Here is a 27,398-nt window from a genome sequence, read left to right as displayed (position 1 = left end):
AGTGAACAGCTAGCACAAACATGTTGGTTTCAACCTTGCAAATGCTAAAGTAATTTCAGACAACCATTTCTTTTCTTTTAACACGGAGTAAGTCGGCAAAGGTTTAGGCACAGTTTTTTATTAGGCTCTTGGGAGTTGGCTTGTCTCAGTGAGTGGTGTGCTGTTTGGGACTGACTTCACCTGGACGACACAGCATCATCTCTCAGCCCCACCAAGCTGGCAGAGCTCTGTGCGACCTAGATTGCCTGCAGCTGCTTAGATAATCTATAACCATATTTCCCCCCTAACTATAGGTCCATCCTTCTTAATTCATGAGTTATACTCCCATGTTTCAATTTCACCAACATTTATACCAAGACTAGTCACTGGTGCATCAAATGTACACAGAATATATTCTATGTGCAAGAACATACAATGGTACATCCTGGAATGCTAAAATGAGTAAGATCGAAACATAAAAGCCAATGATATGGGAGTAACTGCTCTGTGAAGACAGTGTCCTACGGACACCAAACCTTCAGTGTATACCTGGGCATGGTAGTTCCCGCCCTCAAAAACAAACAAACAAACAAAAACAAAAAACAAATTATAAATGAGTGGAGAGGTATCCTGGTTTGATCATAGGTATTTATCATGTTATTTACATTTTAGTCATTAGAAAAATATAGAGGGAACACTTGAAATATACCCTAAAAGTACATTTATAGAAGATGCTAACGGCCCTTGTACACAAGGATTTTTCATTCAACTGAGGAGACAATAGGTATTGTTTAGTGTATAACTAGTGGGCAGTGTGATTAAAACATTAAGCAGCACAAGAGGTAACTCATGGTTGTATACGGTTGCCATGAAACTAAAATAGACCTTACGTGCAATGTGAACAAATTTCAAAGGAAACAGCGATCACAATTGCTGCTACAAGTCCCTGTGTTCTTCATTCACTGACACACAGACTTCCATTCAAAAGGAGGGAAATAAGAAAAATACTCCTGTTTCTTTAATACTTACTACTTTTTAGACTTTGTACTGCTATAAGCCTACTTATACCTGATCTTATTTCGCCTGCACAATTATATGAATTTTGTGCTATTATACCCATTTTAGAGAAGAGGAAATGGAAATAAGATTTAGTCATTAACCTACAGAGATATGGCTCTAAGTCAGTGGGGAAGCTGGACTCAAATCCAAGTCTCTGTCTCAAAGCCCCACTCTTTTACCATGCCACACCCCTATCTGAAAACCTTGGGCGAAACTTTGAAGTAGGTACTAAGCAATCATCATGGGAATAGCCAATGGGTCAGCAGATTAGACATGAGCATAGATGCTGCCTGATGAGTATCAAATTGAGATGCTCTTTCAAACAAATTGTATATTTTATTTCATTTTCTATAGTCCCTGCAGGATTTTGATGTCATTTCTAAATGTAGGGGATTTGGAGACAACTTACAGAACCAGTAGTTGGATACAAAGATGCGCCCATTTGTAGACCTTGTAACTAGCCCTCTCTATATGCCCCAAACCTGTGTGTTTGCACTGTGCTCAGATTAGTGACTGAAAATTGGGTATTCCCATTTGTTTTAGTTCATCCTTTAAAGAATGCCTTCCCTTGCAGAGAAGGCTGTATTTTCTTAGCTTTTATTCTCCTGTAACATGCTTTGCACTCAGTGGGTGCTCAATAAATACTTGATGTTGGCTGAATAGGTGATAGTGGTGACACCCTGAGTTGCTTTCTTTTAAGTCAAGATAATCAAGTTCTTTGCCAATCAAACAGAACAAATTAGGTGTCCTGTCAAAAGCTGGAGAAAACCCTGCAGTCATTAAAAAGTCACTTATCTTGAAATACCAAACATTTTCTTTATAGTATCTCAGTCTCTGTTTAGGATGCATTGCCCACAGGAATTTAGTAGTTCAGTCGTTTTCTAACATGTCATAATGTTCAATACTGTACTGCCAGGTGATGAATTGGAGGGTGGGACAGGAGTTTACAAATCAGTCCCTAGGGACTTTGCATTCCATCTTCCCAGCCAGCATGAAGTGATAGGCATCTGTTAAGATAACTAGTTCAAAAGCCGAGAAAAACTTTGGCACACAAGGGAGAAATATGACCTAGGGCACCCAGTAGATTGGCCCCACTCCATTCCCACAGTCCACGTATGAGGAGACAAGAAGAAGTCCCAAACCCTAATGCTGGCTATGTGCAACCTCTCCTGTGGCTCCATATGCAGTATTCACACAACCAGAATCATGGATATAGTCTAGGATGCACCCAGTAATGAGCTGGTGGGTGATCGCTGACAATGTGTAGGATGTGACCTGGAAAGAAGTCTGTTATGTGTGGCCTCTTGGCAGCTAGAAGGCGACCAACTATCTTCTCATGAAATGAGATTTCAAAGGTGAAGGAGTTAAAGAAAATCTCAAAGAGATATGATGAACAGAAAAAGAACGTCAAGACCTGCAGCCTCTTCAAGGAGCGGTTCCAAGGACAAGAATTTTGTCTGAACCCATCAAAAGGGCCAAGGAACTCAGTTTTCAGGGAGAGCAAGGTGCAGTAAGGCAAAAAAAAAAAAAAATCCTTCCTACTCCTGAGAGCAAGTAATAAAATTAATTAATGCCAACCTCCCTCCCAAAGAAAACACAACTATAAGGTCAAGAAAAACATAAAGAGAGCTATATGGTCATTTGGGCAAAGATCACAAGTATATAATCGGTGTAGCATGTTGGAAAAGGTGGTTGCCTTTTTTTTTAAGCTTTTTTACAGCTGTTGCCTTGACAGTTTTACAATTAATGTCTTATCTTTGAGTCTGTGTTTGCCTTGCTGAAAGAGATCATTATCCTGAGAAAATGTTCTATTCTATTGGAATTATTTCTTAAGTAACTATTAATACCGTTCTTATAAATGGATATAATTAACTCATAGACTGGCAGCTTTCTTTGAAATTCTCTTTTCTCCTTCCTGAGCTTATTCTAATCTCTGACTGTAACTTGTAAACATCTGTCTAGAATTGATGAAATGACCTCATTTGGGTCCCAATCAGCTCAGCAGCAGAGACTGTCATGCTTAGGAACTGAATGCCACTGATGTAGGGTAAAAATTAACAAACTAAAGTAAGTGTTGTAGAGGGAAAACCTCACAGGCAAATCCCTCTAAATATTCCCTTTATACAGAGTTGGGACTTTAGGAGAAAAACGTTAAAAGAAATGATTGCTAGAGTAATAACTTATACAAGTGATTAAAACACTCAATGTACTGAAAGGAGAGTGTTTTCTTAGAAGATTAATTTGAAAAATAATGTGCCAGAGGCTCCCCTTAAGTGTCCTGAAGTCTTCCTACTCCTGTCTGCTTCTACTCCTGTCTGCTTCTACAAAAGGGTAGAGTTTGACCCAGCATATTACCTCACTCTCTGTGTCTCTCTACAGAAGTTATTTCATCCAGAGATTTCAAAGTGTCTTTACAAATGTAAATTAACAAGCCTCATCACTTCTCTCCATAGAGATGGTTCATTTAAGTAACATAGAAATTTACCAAAATGGCTTACTCAAGGTCACTTGAGAAATCCTTTGTGTAATCTGGAAATGGATATTCAAAGTGTAAAAATACCTTGCAGCCTCATTGCAGATCCAGACTTCTGTATCCCTTGGCAAGTACCACTGGAGGGTTGAATAATCTTCCTTTATCTTTACAGTGAGGCTCCAATCACTTGGTCTTTTCTCAACCTCGCGAGGTTCTCACAAACCTGGAAATCCAGAAGTCAGCCATTCTCTCTTATCTATTCCCAAAGCTAAGTGAGGAGAGAATATGACTATTTTTTAAAGATTTTTATGAATTATTTTGATTAAATAAGTACTTGACTATATATATATATATAAATTTATATAATAAAATATAAAATATATTTTTATATATAAATAAAATATAAAATATAAAAAAATAAGATTTTTATGAATTATTTTGATTAAATAAGTACTTGACTATATATATATATATATATATATATATTTTTTTTTTTTTTTTTTTTTTTTTCCCTCCCAAACTCTTCTATTGATCCAGTGAACAAATGTTTGTTAATCACTTATTTTGTTGCCTCTCACTATCCTGGACACAGGGAACAGTACAATTTCCTCCCTTCATGGGAAAGACGAACAATAAGCAAGAAACAGATACATCTTGGTCAAGTGCTGGAAAGATGATAAACATGAGGAGCTGGGTGAACTGAGTAGGTGTGGGTGGACCAGGGAAGGCCCCCCTCCAATCAAAACTCTTTTTGCTTTCCCTCTATGGGGGATGGACCCATAGGAAGATTGGACCATTGGAAGATGACTGAAGCTTAGAGCACTGGAGTGAACAGCAGGAAATGTGGCTTTGGAGGAAGGGCAGAGTGTGTGGGCCATGAGAAAGAGTATGGATTGTATTCCGACAACAGTGATCAACCCATGATGGGTTTGAAGCAGATTAGTAACATGATCTATGTTTTCATTAAAAAAAATTTAAATTTTATGTTAGCGGTAGAGTGCAAGCCGGGGAAAGGGGCAGAGGGAGAGAGAGAGAAAGAATCCAAAGCAGGCTCCACACCAATGGGGAACTCAATCCCATGACCCTGGGGTCATGACCTGAACCAAAACCAAGAGTGGGATGCTCAATCAACTGGGCCATCCAGGTTTCCCTCCTCTGAAATATTTTTATCTGTCTCTACACATGTAATGTGAATCTTGTAAAGATTCACCAGACAGGCCAGGCTTTCTCATACCTTATAACTATTGAGGAAATATGCGTAGGAAACTGTTCTTCCCCCTTTAATCCTTACTGCACCAAGTTCCCCAAATGCTCATGGATGCAAAGTAGAACATTATTTTACAAGGGACAGACCTAGCTGCTTCTGTGGAGCTGATTCACCAGTTCTTACACTATGGATTAGCTGGTCTTCTTGCCCTTTTCACTGAGGAACCTGCAGTGTTCTTTTGTCTCATCTGCTCTCCCTCCCTGTGACCCTTACAGCACAAGGCACAGACCTATGCATGACCTTTATCACTTGTATTGTCATTAAATGTTACCTTACCCTGATCTTCTGTTTGTGAGCTCTTTGAGGGCTGGGAATTAATCTTACTCACCTTTGTATTTCCAGTCATAATCACAGAGCCAGGTCCAGGTGCTCCAAAAAGGACGGGCAGGAGAGTGAACAGTGTGGTGAGAATATAATGGATTATCCCAGATTGGAACACATTTGAGTGAAAAGTGATGTGATGAATGATTATGCTGGATGACAGTGTAAGGTTGGACTGGACCTGTTGAACTGGGATCTATGGTTAACTTTTATAACCACTGCAATGACTTATGGGTGAAAGTGTGAACTCTAGGGGGCGCCTGGGTGGCTCAGTCGGTTAAGCACCCGATTCCTGATTTTGGCTCAGGTCATGATCCCACAGTTTGTGAGATGGAGTCCTAAGCTCAGAGCCTGCTTGGGATTCTCTCTTTCCCTCCCTCTCTCTGCCCAGCCTCAACTCGCCCACACGCTCTGTCCCTTTGTGCCTATTCCCTGCTCGAGCTCTCTCAAAATAAATAAATTTAAAAATAAAAAAAAAAAAGTGTTAACTCTACAATTCTAGAGGTCTTTTCTGAGGTGCTAGTACTCCACTTGCCCTGGCTGGTTTAGACCAACGGTTCTCAAATGGGTCTCACAGGAGACATAATAGTATAGGAAGCGTTTGTAGGTGGCAAGGGCATCCAGATTAAATGACATAGATTTCCACTTTCATAATGTAATTCCATGCTCAATTCTGCTTTAGCTTTTCTAATTATTACATAGGTGATCTCTCAGTTTTGTGGCAGATTATCTTTAACCCCCTCAAGTCCCTGCTAATCTTACTTTTTTAATGAAAACTGAACAAGCCTCAGGATCAGAGCTTTTGAACAGGAAATGGTATTTGTTTGGAATTTAATGTTATTTTGTTAATTATATTCATTTTGTGGTTTCCTTTTCTTTATGGAAAATAATGATCATTTTCCGGATAGGATGAGAATATAAAATTTCATTCTTCAGTGAATCTTTGGAAGTAAAAAGTACAAGATTTAAATATATACGATAAAGGTCATACACAAATTTTGGCAAAAACCATGGAGCTGATGTAAAATGACTTAACATTTGGGAAACTAGATTAGACCAATGATTCCTAGCCTTGTTTCTGAGCCTACCTTTAAGGTGCACATTTACTGAAAAATAGTGATATGAAATTAATATAAATTAATGTAATTTAGGAAAATAAATATGCCATGTATATTTCTATTTTTATTTATTTTTACAATATTTTTATCATTATAAGGATTAGGCATGTTTATTTTTGGAATATAGGTCCCGGAAAATACATAATGGCATAAAAATTAAAAAATGCATAATGGCGTAAAATAAAAAATACATAATGGCATAAAGATAAAGAACTCAGAACAGTATACTATAGGGACAAACACATTTAAGATGTGAGTTGTTTTCTTTCTTGCTTGATTTTTTTTGTTGTACTTTTTGGAAACTGATGAGATGATTTTGAATCTCAAAATGTTAATATGTATGTAAATCTGAATTTACATAAGAGAAATGAAAGGGTTATGGTTTTGTTTATTAAAAACAATTAACAATAGAATGACTTTAAGTATCAAACCTTCCCCTGTGTACTTAAAAGTTTCATTTACTCAAAATTTATATACATATAATATTAAGCACAATACTTGTCAAGCAATTTAACACATACCTTTAATAAATAAAATTTCATACAATTTCAATTATAATGAGATGAGTGAAGGTTCCTTTTGGAAATCATGCACTTAAACCCTGGCTTTTCTTACTTGCCAGAAACATACATTTTTCAGTTCTTTGCAAACTTACCTTCCTACTAATGGAAGGATAAAAACATGCCAGATTGAGCTGTATTTTAATTTTCAGTGAAAGGAAATGGCTTTGGCCCTACTGCCATACCAAGCCAACAGGTGTAGGAAAATAATTAACCGCTCATACACATGGTACTCGTATTGGAAATGTCTATTTACAATTTTTTTCCCTAAAGCAGAACATTAACATGATGTAATATTATTACCTTAATCCCAAGCAACCAGCAACAATAATAACCACTCCACACCAATATTGGAACCTGGTGTTCCAATGAAAGTTTCATTTTCCTCTCCCTCACTAAGCATTTCTCTACTGAGAAGAATGACAACTCCATTACTTGATTTTGATGTTCTAAGGTGAGAGAGGTTTACATTATAGGATCTTGTTGTAGTACTTTGTCAGGAAATGTGATGGAGCTAAGAGGACAACCCATCATCTTGAAATAAACTCCAGTGGTTCATTCCACCTGGCTCCACTCAAATACTAACAATTCTCAAGACTATAGTCTCCAGGAAGGCTAGAAATCCATGAGGTTCGCTGTATCTTCTGTGCCTGAAACAGTGCTCGGTTCCTAAAGGACCCTTCAGTGTTGTTGAATGAATGAGCCATCATTATAATAGCAGCTATTTCTAAATACCCAAGATGTATTTAGATTTACCCAAGATGTGGGTGTCTCGGTGGCTTGGTGGGTGATGCATCCAACTCTTGATTTTGGCTCAGGTCATGATCTCCTGGTTTGTAAGTTCAAGCCCTGTGTTGGGCTCTGTGCTGACAGCGAGGAGCCTGTTGGGGATTCTCTCTCTTATCTCTGCCCCTCCCCTGCTCATACACACACATACACACTCTCTCTCAAAATAAATAGGTGGGCTTAAAAAAAAAGTTTAAATACCCAAGATGCAATAGGTGCTATTATTTACTGTACCAACTCCAGTTCTAGTAACAGCTAAACCTGTAGTGGATTATTATCTGCGTTGTCTCATTGAGGAAACAGGCTCAGAAATGTTAATATGCCAAGTTCATACAGTGAAGGGATTAGGATTCAAAGCTAAATATGTCTGATGCCAATGCTTCCGTTTTTTTCTCCTACAGAATGGAAAGTGTTATATGACCTCAAAAAGGGTGTCATACATAAAAATGAAAACTCCAATGGTGCAGATTCAATTTCTTTTGGGTGATCTAGTAACATTATCCAAAAAAAAAAAAAAAAAAAAAAAAAAGAATCCATGTTTGTTTCTGGGATTTTCCCATTGGCTTGCCTCTGAAGGGCTGGGACGAACCTTTGGTAAGTGACGGTTATTAACACGTTTAGGCTCTGTTAAGAAAAAAAAAAAAACAGCATATGTGTATGTATGAGTAATATGTATATGTGTGTCAGTCCATTTTTTTCAATCTTTTGTTGCTGCCTAATCTCTCTTCAGCAACCTGGCACCTGGGGATTGCTAAAGGGCTCAGACTTCATATTAAGTATCAAGTCAGGGGCATCTTGACTTGATACTTCCTTCCTACCCATTGCCTCTCATCAGCAGCTGGGCCACCTTTTGAGGTGACTGGGCAGCCATGGCCTGAGAGAGCCCAGGTTCCCTGCAGAAGGGAGCAGAGGGCAGTGCAAAATAGCCCTCCAGGAGACGAGAACATCAAAAAGATTTGTTCACCAGAGTTTGCAGTTCCCTGCAGTTTTATAAATAATTCACTTGGGTAATGTTTTATCAAGAACGGCACAATTGTCTCAAAAGCCTGAGAATCTGATGGGCTTAAAAAAATTTCTTAATCGAAAAACATCAAGGCTTTGACTAGATACCTTTATCCTTTTTTCCTTCTTGGAAAAAAAACCCCGTAACACGCAAATGAGTTTGTTGTAATTGCCCACCTAGTGTGTAAAATTTCGGCTTCAGTGTCACGCTTAACAGGGAATGTGCATAAGTACATGAAGCCAGCCGAGCATTCAAGGTTTCTATTTGTTGTTTTTCTTTACCAGCCAGCAGTTGGACACTGTGCTCGTCTTCAGGAAGAAGTCATTAAATCAATTCTTTATTTAACCTCTTTGCTGACTTATGTTCCCTGTCCTATGACGAAGGTATTTTAGTCCACCTGCTCCTTATTAAGCATGAATTCCCCTCATAGTGTTTTAATCCACTGGTTTGCATTTCTGGACATACATCCCTTGCATGAACTAATAGTAAAATCTATTTCTCTGGTCACAAGGTGAAATAGGCAAGAATACGTGAATGATTCATGAAACTCCATCATTGCTCAGGAGAGATTCTAAGTTATTTGCCAAAGATGGTGACTCTTTAGAGAAGATGGATAGGATTGATTTAGTGGTAAAAGTGTGGGATCTGGGTCAGATGACCTAGTTTGTAGCTAAGCTACACCACATGTGAACTGTGTGACCCTGACCACCCTCTTTAACTCTCTGTGTCTCAGCCTCCCTGCCTATTAACTGTAGATAATAATTATTCCTACCTAAGAAAGTTTCTGTGAGGATTAAGCAAGTTAATAAATGGAAGGCACTCAGGGCAGGGCTAGAGCAGAGGATGTACTTTGTAAATGTAGCTGCTCTGAGTCATTTTGTCTCAACACACTTTCTGGGTGAAGCTCTTCCTCCTGACATATAGCAAATGTTAATTAAATAAGTGCACACATGTTTCCTGGAGTTTCCACCCTGAAGCTGTGGACATATCGGCTTTTATGTTTTTCATTCTGCTTTCCATCACTAGGTTAAATTTAATGGATCAGTGCTGTCCTTTTGTACCCTAGATTTTCCATATAAGATTCCCACAGAAGGATGCACATGACCAGTGGACGGGGGAAAACAAAGAGGAGGCAAAACAAAGAGGCAGTCTATCAAATTAGCTGCCATTCTTTTCCTCCAGTGACAAATCTATAGTGATCAATTTGAGCTGCAAAGACTTTAAGCTTTTACTTTTTCTGCTTCTCAACAGATAATCTCTTTGAATTGTTAAAAGATAAACTGAGGCCTATTAAAATTTTTAAAAGTTGATTTGAACAAAAATCAATTTGAATCAGGCAGCATGTAATCTGGCAGATAGAGAGGAGCTCCAAGGAGTTGCACACAATGAAAGCCTTTTATAAGCAGAAAGGAGCAGGAACAAGGAAGTTATACTAGGCAAAAGAACAGGTTGGTAATTGCAAGGTTACCTTCCTTTAGGGGACAGCAGAGGCCTATCAGGCAGATTAGTTAACTAGTACTGACAGGATGATTCTTTTTTGAGTAAAGATTCCGTTTCACAGAAAGCCAAAATTGTAATTAGGTCTTGCTTTGGTGGTATTAAGCTTAGCATAGGCAGCTCCATTTTGGGCAGACCTGTTGCCTCGTTTTCAACAATTGCCCTCATTTTACTGGACTCTCTGCCTACCTGAGAGAGGTCTTTAAAATTTAAGGCATGAGTGCCACTCTCAGCTAACTCTGGGGTTCTCACAGTTTTTGCTGAATCTCTGTGTGATATTCACAGGTCACAAGTTCAGATTCACATGTTTTTAGTAAGTTTTTAATTTTAATTCCAATATGGTGAACACACAGTGTTATTTTAGTTTCAGGTGTCCAATACAGTGATTCAACAATTCCATACGTCACCCAGTGCTCATCATGACAAGTACACTCCTTAATTTCCATCACCTATTTAACCTATCCCCCCCCCCCCCCCCCACCCATCCACCTCCCCTCTAGTAACCATCAGTTTGTTCTCTATAGTTAAACATCTGGGTCTTAATTTGTCTCTTTCTATCCTTTTTTCCTTTGCTCATTTGTAAGTTCTGATTCTTTTAGTTGGTCATTATCTTTGTTACTTTTCCAACATTCTATTCATCAGGAGATCTTTTGTTTGTGGGAGGTTGGCTGTGAACATGCATTTTGAGAGAATTTAGTGCACCAACAAGACTTACGATTATTATAAGCAGGATAACTTCCAATGTTTGGAATGCACTTTGGAGGTTTGGTCTCCAAGACCCAAACCAATGAGAATCAAATAAGTAAAGGAAGTTCCCATAGAAGGCATCACTTTCTTAAGCCAACTGGCTTATTCATTGATCTCACGTAGCTGGGTCCCAACTTCCCCAGAGATGTTAATCCAAGTGCAGGTGATATTTGCCATAGCATAAACACCTTCTTCCTCAGCTAAAATATAATTAAAGACTTATACTATTATGAGAACAAGTTTGGTCAGACAGTCTAGGGATTTTGTTGGGCAACCACTGCTTTGCCAGCAGATTCGGGGATAAGTGCAAGAATTAAGGAACATTGTCTTCCCATGCATTTACAAAGAAGAAAAGCAAGGCGCAAAAAGGCAGAAGAATAAAGGTTTCATACTGGGGATGAACATTTTGATCCGTGATCTTGGGAAAGCTGCCCACCTCAAGATGCCGTCTGCTTCTGGGGAGAAACCTCCCTAGTCAATTTTAATTTTAGATTCCAGCTGGTGTACAGTTCCAAGAGTCTGAAAAAACCCTTTTTAATTGGGATATATGAACCTAAAGTTCAAGTCCCTGAAGTTTGGCTGCTATTTGGGTAGTGAGAAGAACCTGGTATCATCCCTTCCAAGGACATTCAAGGGCGGTCTTTGTTCTTCATAATTCCAAACCAGAAGGGTGGGAGAGAATTTAGAAACATTAGTTTTTGAAAAGTCATAACCAGATATTTGAGGAAACTAGAGGAATTCAGCATCCAATTCACTTTACAGGTATGGAACACACCTCAAAGACAATTAGCAGGATTAGAATTTAAATACAGACAAAGGTCCAAAGGTAATTTCTCTCTCTATAATCAACCTCATTTTACCAAAGATAATCACAGTAAAGCTAATTTGTTTGCATTAAACTTGGTGTGGTATTATTTACCTAAGTCCAACAAGAATTCCTTTATAAGAAATCTCAGACTGAACTCTTAAAGCCTTTTGAGGCTAGGAAATCAAGCCCAGGACTTGCCATCAGATGTGTCATCAGACTTCGCCTGTAATACCTATAGATTTGGGTGAATTCTTCCCTTTTTGAGGTTCCACAGTTATCTTGTTTCCTGGGCCTGCCAGGACGTCACCTTTTTTGCTTTCCTGGTAAGGCAGCTGGGAACCATTGTAAGCAAGGTCTTTCCAAGGGGCTTCATTAGCTCCATAAAGTAAACCTTAGTTCCTTAAAGCTGTGGCCCTATCTGAGTCTATGTACGTTCTCAAATATGACATTCCAGCGAAGGCCTTGGCAACATAACCAATGTTTCCAATTGTGTCCTGTTACAAGGAGAACAGTATGAAAGAGACTATCCTCCCAAGATCCAGAGTCACTCTCAAAGATAACCAAAACAGACAATTCCCCCTAAGAACCAGCAGGAGTTGGTGGGACCCTAAAAAAGAAAGCAGGGCAACCTACATTTCTGCCCAGGCATATTTTGGAGGACCCCAATCTGACGATTGTCAACCTAAGTTGGTAGGACACAAAATGAGACAAACAAGAAGGGAGTAGCTGTCCCTGGGAAAGGACCAACTAATGGTACCCGAGAGCAAATTCATGAGTCACAATTCAAAGACCTAATTGTTACAAATGTTTTTGTTTTTGTTGTGTTTGTTTGTTTGTTTTTTTCTTGCCAATCTGAATTTGGAAAGGAAGAGGCAAGGACATTTTACCTTCCTCTATCGACCAGGCACCACAGATAGAGATAGGAGAGCCCACTTTGGTACGAATGCTTACCCTTTAGGTGGCCTCGGCCAGTTTTCCCAGAATGCCCCTGCCGGCCGCCGAGAGAGCACGATGCCCCAGCGTTCTCGTCCTGGTCACCAGATACGTCAGAGGAGGACCAATATCCCCTTTCCCTCACGGTGAGGGCTCGGCTGGGACGCCTTTGTCTGGAGGACACCGCGCAGGTGCACGAGCCGCTCCCGGACAGAAGAGCTCCCGCGAGGCCACGGTAACGCGAGACGGTCTTTGCGGAGCTTCAGCTGCTCGTGCAGCCTTCCAGCGGAAGGGCTCGCCGCCCGCCGCCCGCCGACCCGCCCCGGCCCAGCAACCGGGCGGTTTTTACAGCGGACGCCGAACAACCCGAACTCAGTCCCCCTTCACAGTCGGACCCGGTCCGGTTTCTAAGCCGGAACCAGTCCGGCCCCGAACTTCTTCCGGTTTTGAAGTCGGACTAAGTCTGCCGTGGGACCCGGCCTGGTTTCGAAGTCAGACCCAGTCCGACTCCGGCCGGCTTGTGGGCCCGGTCAGGAAGAAGAAATGTTCCAGGAACGCTTGAGAGCTTCTCACGTAAAAGCTGCTGGGATCTCACAGGGGCGTCCCGACCACCTCCTGAGGCAGCGAGAAGCAGCGAGCTCAACGATCCTGTTGCTGGAACTCAGGGGGCTCAGCAGGTACCTGGGCCTGGTTGCTCAAGCTCAGGGGGCTCAGCAGGTGCCTGGGTCTGGTTGCTTGAGCTCAGGGGGCTCAGCAGGTACCTGGGTCTGGTTGTTCCAGCTCAAAGGGAGTAGCAGGTACCTGGGTCTGGTTGCTGGAGCTCATCGGGCTCAGCAGGTGCCCTGGTCTGGTTGTTTGAGCTCAGGGGGCTCAGCAGGTACCTGGGTCTGGTTGCTGGAGCTCAAGGGGCTCAGCAGGTACCTTCCTGGGTCTGGTTACTCGAGCTTAGGGGGCTCAGCAGGTACCTGGGTCTGGTTGCTGGAGCTCAGGGGGCTCAGCAGGTACCTGAGTCTGGTTGCTCGAGCTCAGGGGGCTCAGCAGGTACCTGGGTCTGCTTGCTCCAGCTCAAAGGGAGTAGCAGGTACCTGGGTCTGGTTGCTGGAGCTCAAGGGTCTCAGCAGGTACCTGGGTCTAGTTGCTCAAGCTCAGGGGACTCAGCAGGTACATACCTGGGTCTAGTTGCTTGAGCTCAAGGGACTCAGCAGGTACCTACCTGGGTCTGGTTGCTTGGGCTCAGGGGGCTCAGCAGGTACCTACCTGGGTCTGGTTGCTGGAGCTCAAGGGGCTCAGCAGACACCTTCCTGGTCTGGTTACTCGAGCTTAGGGGGCTCAGCAGGTACCTGGGTCTGGTTGCTCCAGCTCAAAGGGAGTAGCAGGTACCTGGGTCTGGTTGCTGGAACTCAAGGGGCTCAGCAGGTGCCCTGGTCTGGTTGCTCGAGCTCAGGGGGCTCAGCAGGTACCTGGGTCTAGTTGCTCGAGCTCAGGGGGCTCAGCAGGTACCTGGGTCTGGTTGCTTGAGCTCAGGGGGCTCAGCAGGTACCTGGGTTTGTTTGCTCGAGCTCAAGGGACTCAGCAGATACCTACCTGGGTCTGGTTGCTTGGGCTCAGGGGGCTCAGCAGGTACCTGGGTCTGGTTGCAGGAGCTCAAGGGGCTCAGCAGGTACCCTGGTCTGATTGCTTGAGCTCAAGGGCCTAGCAAGTTCCTACCTGGGTCTGGTTGCTCCAGCTAGGGGCTCAGCAGGTACCTGGGTCTGGTTGCTGGAGCTCAAGGGACTCAGCAGATACCTACCTGGGTCTGGTTGCTTGGGCTCAGGGGGCTCAGCAGGTACCTGGGTCTGGTTGCAGGAGCTCAAGGGGCTCAGCAGGTACCCTGGTCTGAATGCTTGAGCTCAAGGGCCTAGCAAGTTCCTACCTGGGTCTGGTTGCTCAAGCTAGGGGCTCAGCAGGTACCTGGGTCTGGTTGCTCCAGTTCAAATGGAGTAGCAGGTACCTGGGTCTGGTTGCTGGAGCTCAAGGGGCTCAGCAAGTTCCTACCTGGGTCTGGTTGCTGGAGCTCAAGGAGCTCAGCAGGTACCTACCTGGGTCTTGTTGCTCCAGCTCAGGGGGCTCAGCAGGTACCCGGGTTTGGTTGCTGAACCTCTAGGGGAGCAGCAGGTACCTACCTCAGTCTGGTTGCTCCTGGTTCCCTCTTCCATCGCCAGGACTGTGAAAACATAAACATGAGGCATATTACAATTTCATGACGTTATGTGGACAAAAATGGATTCGGATCCAGCAACATCCAATCTAGCAGATCGAAAGGAGCTCCAAGGAGCTGTACAGAATGAAAGACATTTACAGCCAGAGGGGAGCAGGAACGAAGAGGTTACACTACTAGACAAAAAGGCAGGTTAGTTGTTGGAAGGTTACCTTCCTTTAGGGGATGGAGGGGTCTATCTGGCAGAATAAGTAACTAGTGCTGATCAGGAAATTCTTCTTCTTTTGTTTATTTATTTAATTTGAGAGAGAGAGAGAACATGGAGCAGGGGAGGGACAGAGACAGAGGGGAGTCCCAAGCAGGCTCTGCACTGCCAGCATGGAGACCCATGCAGGGCTTGAACCCATGATCCATGAGATCATGATCCTATCGGATACCAAGAGTCAGATGCTCAGGGAACTGAGCCACCCAGGTGCTGCTGATGAGGGGATTCCTGATTGGTTTAAGATTCCTCTTCTGGGAGAGCAGGAACTATAATTAAATTACGCTTTGGTTTGGTGGTATGGGGCTTAACATAAAGGACTCTATTTTGGCCCTGTTGTCTTTTTTTTTTTTTTTTTTTTTTTTTTTTTTTTTTTTTTAACAATACTGCAAAAGCACCACTTGCAAAACTTATCTGCAGGCTTGTTAAGGTAATTTATTAAAATTAAAGGAGGCAATTAGTTATTTTAAGCCACATGGGAATTTTAAGGAAAAGGTTAAGATTTTGAAGAGCTAGAATTTCTGAACTTTTTCTCCTCTTCTTTTTTTTCTTTCTCTTCTTCTCCTTCCCTTTTCCTCTCTTTCCCTCCTCCTCTCTCTTCGTCTGCTCTTCCTTTCAGTGCAGCTCAGTGTGTGGCATGGTGGCTGGAAGTCTTCAGTGAACCTAGGTATGTAAGAACAAGGTAGTTTGGCTAGATTAAAGCTTACTGTGAATGGGGCAATCAATAGTTGGAAAAGTAGGTATAGGATAGATCCAAGAAAGCTTGAGATCCTGTGCTAATGCATAGTAACCCAGAGTCACTGAGGATGAGGAGGCAGAGGGAATGAGATACATAATGTTTCTTATTACTCTGGACATGAGGTTATAGCCTAATCAGGTTTTCTCCAGAATCCACAAAAACTGAAGTGTCCTGGTTACTCTTGTAAAAATATTAAATGGGAAGAGTGGGCAGAAACAAGCTTTATGTGTTGCTGGGACTCACCTGTCTCTGAATTCAGCCTTCAAACTTCAGCAGAGTCGAAACGGTGGTGCGGGGCACCTCCAAGAGACAGCGAAGAAAATTCTGCCTTCCTGTTTCCTCCTTCAGATGATCTTCCTTTCTTATAACTAACTTCCCCCAACTCACTTCTGCTTTGATTTCTGTACTGAAAGTGTCCATCTTACCTTTAAGGCCTCTAGAATCAGAAGGTTTCTCTTTTTCTTTTGGACTTTCTTTTTTACAAGGAACTTTTAACAAAGTCCAGCAAAGCCGTGGTGCTCCTGAAAGCTTGCTCTGTTTAAATTGTATCCAGAATTATAATTTCTTTAACGGTGGCCATTCTTCTGGTATTGTGTATCACACTGAAAAAAAGATATTTTGAAATTCTTTAACAGCATATTAAAATGCAAATCGGTCTTCCTATTAAAGATTTCTGGAAGTTCTCTGACAACACATTTAAATGCAAATTGCTGAAGTGTAGATGCTAAAATTAAAATTGGGAACAGAATACACCTCCGTGGAGGGGCTGGTGCTCTTAACAGCATAGAGGAAAGCAGTGCTCTAGGCCCCCTGTTTTGTAATCACACAGTCAGTAGGTGACCCACCGAATCGGGACAATTCCAGAGGAGAACATTCCCACCTCTCAGTTGCTCCTCCTCTTGCATTTAATTCTGCAAAATGGATCTGAGCCGAGTAGGCTCATGGCAACCTAATACAATGCAGATTTTTTCCTCCTCTTGTGTCGTGTTGTCTGGACAGGGGCAGGCAAAGCTCCTAACCCACTGGTATTATTTACTTTGCAACTCTGCCATGGTCTATTTACATCTTGTCTGAGATTTCTTCCCTTTATTCTGCTCTTCCTAGAAGTGGATTGTTCTAGGAGGCAGGTCCCTATGGCAACGATACAAGCCAGTGCTTTTCCAATTCTGCTTTTGTGACACTGCAGGGTCCCTCTAATTATTCCAGGGGGGTGTCATGGGACTCTTAAAACAGAATTCGTTTTAATTCACTCTAAATTTAAAAATAAATATGTGTCATTCTGTGGTTTGGGGCCACTGGATGGTAAAGAATGTGGGCTGTGCGTAAGGATGATGATGAGAGTGAAATTAAATAATGATCTGTTCAAAACGACTTGAAAATTTAATGGTAGAGATTATTTCAGGATGATGTGGTTTCTTCAGAATAATGGAGAATAGACTCCTAGTCCTTTAAATGTGGCTCCCAAGTTGCTATTCTCATATAGGCTGGGCTAGGAGGAAAGCCTTTCTTGGCAAGGCTGAGCACTCTGTCTTCTGACATTGTTTTTCTTTTTTTAATTTTTTTTTTAACATTTATTTATTTTTAAGACAGAGAGAGAGAGAGAGAGCATGAACAGGGGAGGGTCAGAGAAAGAGGGAGACACAGAATCTGAAACAGGCTCCAGGCTCTGAGCTGTCAGCACAGAGCCTGACCTGGGACTCGAACCCACGGACTGTGAGATCATGACCTGAGCCGAAGTCGGACGCTTAACCGACTGAGTCACCCAGGCGCCCCTTGACATTGTTTTTTCCAGGTGATGTGTCCTTCGGACTTTTTTAAGTAGTCCTGGAAAAATATCCTGGCTCAATAGGTCTCTTTGGTACTCTTTATTGGATCCTCTGTTTAAAAGTAATTTTTAGTTATACAAATACACATGAATACATTTTCCCTTAAAGGCTCTTTTTCTTAAACCCAGTACCCTCTCCTTGTTCTGGGAGTTAACTCCTGTTGTGAACTTAATAGGTACTCTTCAAAATGCTTACATATATATCTACAGATGATATGTAGCACTATTGTTAAACTATCGTTTAAAAGTCATTCTAGGGGTACCTGAGTGGCTCATTCGGGTTAAGTGTCTGACTTTGGCTTAGGTCATGATCTTGTGGTTTGTGAGTTCAAGCCCTGCATTGGGCTCTGTGCTGACAGCTCAGAGCCTGGAGCCTGCTTCAGAGTCTATGTCTCCCTTTCTCTCTCTGCCGCACCGCCCCCTCCCCACCCCCGCCCCTGCTTGCACTCTGTGTCTCTCTCAAAAAATAAACATTAAAAAATTTAAATATATATAAAAGTCTTTCTAAAATAAGATCTTTGTCTATCAGTGTGTCTTAGAGGATTGTCAGTTTTGATGTTTATAGCTTTAATTCATTTATTTGCTTTTAGTGTTACATAATTATATTATAGTTTATTTAACCAATTTCTTAATGGTATACATTTAGATTACTTGTAATTTTTCATTATTACAAATAATGCTGCAAGGAATATTTTTGCATTTGGCTCATATTAGGGTAGATACTGAGAAATGCAATTACTCTGAACCTACTTTTTCAAGGAATTTGCCCCTTTCTCTTAGTCTTCTGTATCAGCAGATATATCTAGAAACATTCCTTTTTTGACTGGTAGGTTCTGGTTTCCTGAAAAGAGAGATTTTGTTCCCTGTTGAAACTCTTTTCCATAATCTGTGTGATTAAAAAAAATCACAATATTGCAAGAAATTACATCATAATGGCAGTCATATCCTGTGTTTTATCCACAGCGCAGATGACAGGGCATAAAGCAGAGCTCTGAGTGATGGAGTTAATATCATTGATTCATTGCTGCTACGTGTCCATAGATTCTGTATTCTTCTCCAAGGGTCAAAAGCTCCCTATCAGTTTTTCCCCTAAGTATGTCATTTCTCTTTGAAAAGTTTGCCATAGAGCAGAAATAATAATTCTCAATTGTATAGTTCTTTGTATTCTTTGGTGGGCCTCATAATCTGGAAATAGTGAAATATCTGGTGAATTCAGAGAGTGTAGATAGCTCAAAGTTGGTAATGATGGCGATGATGATGATAGTGCTCCAGTGAGCTAATGGGAATCCTTGCTGAAGGAAAAAACAAACTGCTCAATGACTTCCTTCTGTAGAGTACATGTTAAGCTTAGTTAGGGAACAGATAAGCTTTTGCATGATTTTATTTATTTATTTATTTATTTATTTATTATATTTAAATACAAGTTAATGAACATAGTGTATTAATGGTTTCAGGAATAGAATTTAGTGATTCATCACTTACATACAACACCCAGTGCTCATCCCAACAAGTGCCCTCCTTAATGTCCATCACCCCTTTAGTCCATCCCCCAACCTACCTCCCCTCCAGAAACCTTCAGTTTATTCTTCTGTATTTAAGATTCTCTTATGGTTTGCCTCCCTCTCATTTTTTATCTTATTTTTCCTTCCCTTCCCTATGTTCATCTGCTTTGTTTCTTAAATCCTACATATGAGTGAAATCATGATATGTATCTTTCTCTGACTTATTTCCCTTAGCATAATACATTCTAGTTCCATCCACGTTGTTGCAGATGTCAAGATTTCATTCTTTTTGATCGCCAAGTAATATTGCATGATGTAATTTTAGTTGCAGAAGGCCAAACTTGGAAAAGCACTTAGACAAACGCCCTCATATTCTTTTAAGAAAATTGGGTCTCGGGGCACCTGGGTGGCTCAATCGGTTGAACATCCGACTTCGGCTCAGGTCATGACCTCACGGTTTGTGAGTTCGAGCAGGCTCTGTTGTCAGGCTCTGTGCTGACAGCTCAGAGCCTGGAGCCTGCTTCAGATTCTGTGTCTCCCTCTTTCTCTGCCCCTCGCCTGTTTGTGCTCTGTCCCTCTCTCAAAAATAAATAAACATTAAAAAAAAAAAAAAGAAAATTGGGTCTCAAAGAAGTGATATATCTTGTCCAAGATCACTTAGGAAGATAGTGGTAGCATCAGCATTATAAATCAGATTTTTGAAATTTTATTTTTAATAGTTCTATGAATTTTGACACATTCGCTAATACATCCAGGATACAAAACAATTCCATCATTCCAAAAAACTGTGTTTCCCCTGTGTAACCAAATCTGACCTCCATCCCTAACCTCTGGCAACTAGTGGTCTCTGAAATAGAAGTGCTTTTTCAAGGATTTCGTATACATGAAGCATAGAGTAACCTTTTACATTTGGCTCCTTCCCCTTAAATAATGTGTTTAAGATTCCTTCATGTTGTTGAGTGCATTAGAAGTTCATTCCTTTTTATTTCTGAGTTGCATTCCGTTGTGTGGATATATTGCAGTTACTTCATCCTTTCACCCACCGAAGGGCAATTGGGTTGTTTCTAATTTCTGGTGATTACAAATAATGCTGTTATAAATATGTGTGTACAAGTTTTTGTGAGAACATAAGATTGTATCAGTCTAGAGTAATTCCACTGGAAGCGGAATTGCTGGGCCATACAGTAAGCATATATTTAACGTTAGAAGAAGCTGCCAAACTTTAACCAGAGTGGCTCTACCATTTTGCAGTGCCGCCAGAGCAAGATGTTCAGGTATTTTCACCTTTGCCAGCACTTGCTACTGTTCGTGTTGAGATTTCAGCAATTTTAATATGTTTGCAGTATATCTCACTGTAGTTTTAATTTGCGTTTACCTAATAAGGAACGATGTTAGGCAGGTTTTCATGCCCTTGTCATTTGTAGGTCTTCTTGGGGGAAATGCCTGTTAAAATGCTTTATCTAGTTTTTAATGGGTTTATTTATTGCCTTTCTGTTGTGTTGGAAGTTCTAGCATCAGCAATCAGACATCAAAAGGAAATCAAAGGCATCCAAATTTGCAAAGATGAAGTCAAGCTTTCGCTTTTTGCAGATGAGATGATATTATACATGGAAAATCCGATAGACTCCACCAAAAGTCTGCTAGAACTGATACATGAATTCAGCAAAGTTGCAGGATACAAAATCAACGTACAGAAATCAATTGCATTCTTATACACTAACAATGAAGCAACAGAAAGACAAATAAAGAAACTGATCCCATTCACAATTGCACCAAGAAGCATAAAATACCTAGGAATAAATCTAACCAAAGATGTAAAAGATCTGTATGCTGAAAACTATAGAAAGCTTATGAAGGAAATTGAAGAAGGTATAAAGAAATGGAAAGACCTTCCCTGCTCATGGATTGGAAGAATAAATATTGTCAAAATGTCAATACTACCCAAAGCTATCTACACATTCAATGCAATCCCAATCAAAATTGCACCAGCATTCTTCTCAAAACTAGAACAAGCAATCCTAAAATTCATATGGAACCACAAAAGGCCCCAAATAGCCAAAGTAATGTTGAATTTTAAAATTAAAAATATGTATATATTCAAGATGTAAGTACTTTGTTGAATATGTGATTTGTGGCTTGGCTATTTTTCCCCCCTAGTGTGTAGTTAGTCTTTTCACTTGCTGTCTTTTGCAGAGCAAAGTTTTCAATTTTGATGAAGTCACATTTATCAGTTTTATTTTATGGGTTGTGATTTGATGTCACATCTAAGAGCTTTTTGCCTAACCCAGGGTTTCAAGAAATCCTTGTTGGCATCAAAAAGTTTAATAGTGCTTTGTTTTCTATGTAAGTGTAGGATCCATTTTGAGTTAATTTTTATTTAACACATGAGCTATAAATACAGGGTTTTTGTGTTTTGTTTTTTGTCTTTGTTTTTGGCTTCTATATGTTCAATTGTCCATCCACATTCATTAGAGTCTATACTTTTTCTTCATTGACTTGCTTTTGCTCTGTTGTCAAAACTCAGTTTTCTGTATATCTGTTTCTGAAATCTGTATTCTGTTCCATTGATCCATATGACTCCCCTTGCATCCATACCACACTTACTGTCCTATTTACTGTAACTTTATACTAAGTGTTAATGGAATCACATGAGATATCTCACTTTTGTTCTTAATCTTTAAAATTGGTTGGGCTACTTTGTTCTTTTACCTTTTCATCTAGATAGAACCAGTTTTTCAAAATTTCAAAAAAAAATCCTACTAGACTCTTGATTGGGATTGTATTATATCTTTAGGTCCATTTGGAGAGATTTGAGGAAAATCAAAATCTTAAAACATTGGGAAAATTAAAATCCTAAAATATTGAGGCTTCCATTCTGCACATATAGTATATCCTTCCACTAATTCACATTCTTCTTTACTTTATTTCATCAGTGTTTTAAAGTTTTCAGCAACAGATTTAGCACATATTTTGTTAGCTTTATCACTAAGTATTTAATTTTTTGGAGCTTTAAAACATTTTTTTTAATCTTCAAATGTTCATTGCTTACTGTAAAGAAATATGATTGATTTTTGTGTGTTGATCTCATATGATGCAGCCATGTTGAACTCATTTATTAGGTCTAGGAACTTTTTGATAGATGCTTTGCAATTTTCCATGTTGGCAATGATAGTGCCTATGAGTAGAGACAATTTTATTTCTTCTTTTGCAATCCATATGCATTTTATTTCTTTTAGTGTGTCTTATTGCAGTGATAGTGGGTATCCTTGCCTTGGCCTCCATTCTAGGGAAAGCATTAATTCTTTATTCATTAATTATGATGTTTGCTGCATGTTTTTAAAGAGGTCTTTATTCAGTTTAAGAAAGCTCTTCTTTTTAAAATTGTTTTAAAATGTTCATTTATTTTTGAGAAAGAGAGAGAGACAGAGCGTGAGAGGGGTAGGGGCAGAGAAAGAGGGAGACACAGAATCTGAAGCAGGCTCCAGGCTCTGAGCTGTCAGCACAGAGCCCAATGCAGGGCTCGAACCCACGAACTGCAACATCATGACTTGAGCCAAAGCCGGATGCCCAGCCGTCTGAGCCACCCAGGCACCCCAGCTATCTATTTCTTCTTAAGTGAGTTTTGGTAGTGTGTCTTCACCTGGTGCACTTCATCTAAGTTGTTGAATTTATGGCCATAAAGTTATTCTTACCATTATCCTATAATCCTTTTAACGTCTCTGAAGTCTGTAGTGATATATTCTGATATAGGTAATTTGTGTCTTCCCTCTTTTTAATTTGTCAGTCTGGAGGGAGGGTGGTTTTGTTTTTCTTTTTTCCCCATAAATTAAGTTGATCTTTTCAAAGAAGCTGCTTTTGGTTTCATTGATTTTTCTTGTTTTCCATTTTCTTCTTTATTTACTTCCTTCTGCTTGCTTTAAGTTCCATATGGTATTCTTTTCTTAGTTTCTTAGGGTAGAAACTTTGATTATTGATATGAGAATGTTTTTCATTTCTTTTTTTTTAAGAAAGTTTATTTTTTTTAGTAATCTCTACACCCAATGTAGTGCTCAAACTCATGACCCCAAGATTTCTAGCTCTTCCAACTGAGCCAGCCAAGCTTCCTCATTCTTTGTTTCTAATAGAAGCATTAAATGCTGTATGTTTTCTCTTAAGCACTGCTTTAGGTGCATACCATTGTTTTTGACGTGTTGTATGTTCATTTTCATTCAAGTTGGAGTATTTTCTAACTTCCTTTGGCTCCTGGATTATTTACAAGTGTGTTGTTTAACTTTCAAATTTTGGGGGATTTACTAGGTATCTTTCTGTTACTGATTCCTGGTTCAATTTTGTTATGAAAAATATCTTGCATTAGTTAGATTAAACATTTTGTTAAAGTTAGTTTTTATGACAGCATATGGTCTGTCCTGTTGAATGTTCCATGTGTACTTGAAAACAACATGTATTGTACGTTATTGAATAGAGTGTTTTATGTCAATTAGGCTAAATTGGTTGATAGCGTTCAGGACTTCTGTGTCCTTGTTGGTTTTCTTTCTGCTTGATCTTTGGATATGAGAGATGAGTTTGCAAGTCTCCCAAGTTTCATTATGGCTTTGTTTCTCCTTTCAGCTACACTCATTTTTGCTTTGAATATGTACTTTGAATATGTTATTAGGTACAAATACACTTAGAATTTTTATATTAATGAATTGGCCCTTTGAAAATAATTTCTGTAACATCCCTCTTGATCTCATAATTTTTCTTGTTCCAAAGTCTTAATCTTATCTTTATGTAGCCCCCACTATGATCAACTTGGTGGCAAAGGAGCAAGAGAATAGGAAGAAAGACTCCTGAGCTCACAGCAGCCCTCTTTTCCACTTCCTCTGATCATAGCAAAATATGGCTTTCAGATTAGATAAAAATCTGCACAGGAGTATAGCCTCATGATTTAGGCTTGCCTGGGGATAACACAGGAGGCTAAAAAATATTAAACCAGTATTCCCCTCACAGTGCTATCCATCCCACAGAGGCCCCTTTCCTGGTTTTTTGGCCTTGAAGAGAGGGGAGAGAACCCTCCTGAAGTGTTTTCTGATTACACCTGCTGCATGGTCTTGAGATTCAGAGTTTTGTGGAGTTCAAGCTGGTAGATGGGGGGGGGGGATAGGAATATCTGTACCATATTGGTCATGCTCACAGTTCTATTATTTACTTGTAGGGTAATCAGGTAGTTGCTTAATGTATATTCTGCTCAGTGTTCTTCATTGTAATCAGGAAAAGAAAGTATGGAGTGAGCTTACTCCGTGTTAGGGGGAACCTTCACCTCAGAAATCACACTGTAATCCTCACTGGGGACAACTCAGACTTCCCTCTCACTATCTGTCACTTTGGTCAAAAATACCTCTCAACTGGTTCTATTATTCTTCTTGAAGCCCTTATGTTTCATACTAATTTTAACATATGTGAGTAATGCAAATGCAATACCCAGCTGTTTTTAGCCAATTATGCCTTAATTCTAATCCTTTTAATAGATAATCACTAGTATAGATCATAACCAAGAGATAGCAGAACCAAAAAGGAGAATTAAAATTCCTTGGTAGAAATAAAAAGAAATCCTAGAGACTGGCTTTCTAGAGACCATGTCTTGGAAGGGCATGAAAATGTATGTCCCTGAACCCACAAAGGACAAATAAGAACTTTGATTACCTGAGGGATATAAATCAATAGGTATTGGGTTTTATCAGTAAGTACTCTTTTGGTTGTGATCATAGCACTATTTAGCTTAAGCTAAAAATAAATGTATTTACAAATCTAAGGGTAATATGATTTCAGAAGTGGCTAAATCTCGTTAGTTAAATTATACAGCCAGGAATGTCTTCTTCATTTTTTTGGCTTGTAGAGTTTTCTTTTGGCTTCATTCTTGGACAGATTCTTCCCATGATGTGTTAAGGTCACTAGTAATTTCAGATTTACAGTGTTTCCTCAAAGTAACTCCAGGAAATAGAGTATCATTCTCACAACTGTAATTGAAAGTTCAAGGTTAGCACTGATTGGCCTGGTCAGGGCTTTGTTCCCATTTCTCAACAAATGACTATTCTGATTTTCCTGGTCTGGGTCTGGAAATGGGAAGTAGGCTCAGCCACTGATAGAGCACAGGCTACCAGTGAGGAAAGAGCAAATCCTCCAGGAAATTTGAGGTCCTGTGATTATAAGAAGAGGGCATTGATTCTAAAAAGGCAAAACGAGCTATCCACCATGTTGGCGATGTTGAAAGAAGGGTGGAAAGCTATGAAAAGAAACCTTTCCTACTTTGCAGTCTATTTTGTGTGAGAAGGAAACTTTAAAGGCTGATTTTCTAAGACTCTAACAGTAACAATTCTCTTGAATCCAGGGGAGTAAGTGAATATACTGAGTTTTTGTAGTCAATGATTTCAGCACTGACATGTATAGTAAATGCCATTCTTCAGTAATACTGAATGGCATATACAAAAGACAGACCAATGTCTCCTTTTTTTTCCCCCACTAATTGCTACCTGCTATATTTTGTTACTTATAAAAAAAAATTAAGGAACAGGTTTCAAGTTAGATTGCTTTTCACGTTAAAAAGTATATCAGATACACTTTTTAATTTTGACATATTTATAGCTAAGAGAAAAAAAATTACTGGGAATTAAAAGCAGAACATTGGTTGAAGAAAAGAATCTGGAAGAAGAGAGTAGGCATTTCCAAAGTTATGGGTGCTGCTTTCTCCTCTTCCATATGTCTCACCACAAACTGGTGTACTGGGGGTTCAGGGTTCAGTGTCACAGACAGAATCCCTTAAGTGATCATCAGAAATACGCCATCCCAGGAGCACATCACTGAAACCACCACCACCACCATTCAGCTGCCCACAGAGATGCGGAGGTGAGAAGCTTGCAGGTAAAACTGCTGCACAAAAGATTGTGCCTCTCCCCATCCAAGGCGAGTTTGTGGGAGGCTGTGAAGATGTTCTGTGCCAGGAGGGGTTTGTGATTTCCCTGCAGCCCCTGTATCACAAAAGAAACATTTCCTGAGAACTGAGGAAGAGATTGGAGATTGAAGCAAATTTCTCGGCCTGTTGCAAACGGCAAGGTGACTGTTGGAACACTTCAGAAAATCCAAGAGCCTAAAATGAGTCCTTACACACACATCTTTGGGATAGGAAGAAAAAGGAAAATAACCATCAAAAAAAATGCCGTAATGTTTTATTCAAAGTCTGACATGTAGAATAGCTGGCATAGCCACCTCTAACTGTTGGAAAGCATCTCAGGATGAAAAGTTAACTCACAGCTTTCTTAACGTTCTTTCCTTTCCCTATTTCTGGTTTTTGTAGAGTCAGGGGACCTTCAGGTGATGTGTATGGCCCAAATAATATACTCTGGAACCAAGCTTTTTGTTTTTCTGAGACCGCATGGATGTAGTATGGTTTTTCACTAGGGTCTACCCAAACTGTTTCATAATATACATGTTCCCATGTGCTGTTTCACTCTACAAGTATGAAATTACTGGATCATGGATGAAGCATTTCTATTTTAATTCAAAAATTGTACGACACATTGCTATTTTGCAAACATAGGGCTTTAGTTTCATATGATAATGTTTTATAGTTGGTGTTCTGATGATCTGACAAGACCACAAACCTTTATTAAAAGACTAATCCCTTTATAAGTTTTTGCCTTATTTCTTATTCTTTCTTATTTCTTATTTTTGCCTGAATTTCTTCAAAATTCAGAGTAGATAGAACAGTTTTTAAATGTACAGAATTTTTGTGTTTCAACCACAGGCCTAAGTGGAAAGGATGATAGTAATGGCTGTCATACTAATTTATTTTTCCACTTTAAGCCTTCTGCTAATGGTGATAGTAATTACCGGATAAAGGATTTAAATCACTGGCATCATTACTTGATGTTTTGGGCAGTCACATGTTTGATTTTGTTTTGAATCATTGCCAATTGCAAGGCCTAGTTTGATGTGAAACTTGGAGGTTTGGAGATGTTTGTTATGTGTTTAGATAGCTCTCTTTCTTTCTTTGTTTCATTTAAAATTTTTTTTTTAATTTTATTTTTGAGGGAGAGAGAGACAGAGTGCGAGCAGGGGAGGGGCAGAAGGAGAGGGAGACACAGAATCGGAAGCAGGCTCCAGGCTTGCAGCTGTCAGCACAGAGTCCGACACAGGGCTCAAACCAACCAACCATGAGATCATGACCTGAGCCTAAGTCGGCTGCTTAACCAACTGAGCCACCCAGGTGCCCATCTCTCTTTATTTCTTTATGTTTTCGGCTGCTTTATTTGAGATCATAGTCATGCATTATATATATCACAGTGT

General features: G+C 40.1%; 1 protein-coding gene and 1 long non-coding RNA gene across 4 annotated transcripts in view; one reads left to right on the top strand and one right to left on the bottom strand.

The window, feature by feature from the left end:
• The window catches only part of LOC132681412 (uncharacterized), a 44,885-nt gene extending 31,964 nt beyond the window's left edge, over window positions 1-12,921 (bottom strand). For 2 of the 3 annotated variants that reach the window (XR_009611050.2, XR_009611049.1), the window contains exons 1-2: window positions 12,570-12,921; window positions 3,599-3,779 (exon numbers count right to left, since the gene is read on the bottom strand). This is a non-coding gene — a long non-coding RNA (uncharacterized LOC132681412). The remainder of the gene's footprint in view (window positions 1-3,598; window positions 3,780-12,569) is intronic. The other variant, XR_009611051.2, reaches the window with a different exon arrangement.
• Window positions 1-27,398, top strand: part of KCTD16 (potassium channel tetramerization domain containing 16) — a 263,762-nt gene that overhangs the window by 48,403 nt on the left and 187,961 nt on the right. The window lies entirely within an intron of this gene.

Source organism: Panthera onca, chromosome A1 (assembly GCF_046562875.1).
Source record: "Panthera onca isolate mPanOnc1 chromosome A1, mPanOnc1 haplotype 2, whole genome shotgun sequence".
Taxonomy (NCBI): Eukaryota; Metazoa; Chordata; class Mammalia; order Carnivora; family Felidae; genus Panthera; species Panthera onca.
This window is presented reverse-complemented; position numbering and strand designations above follow the sequence as displayed.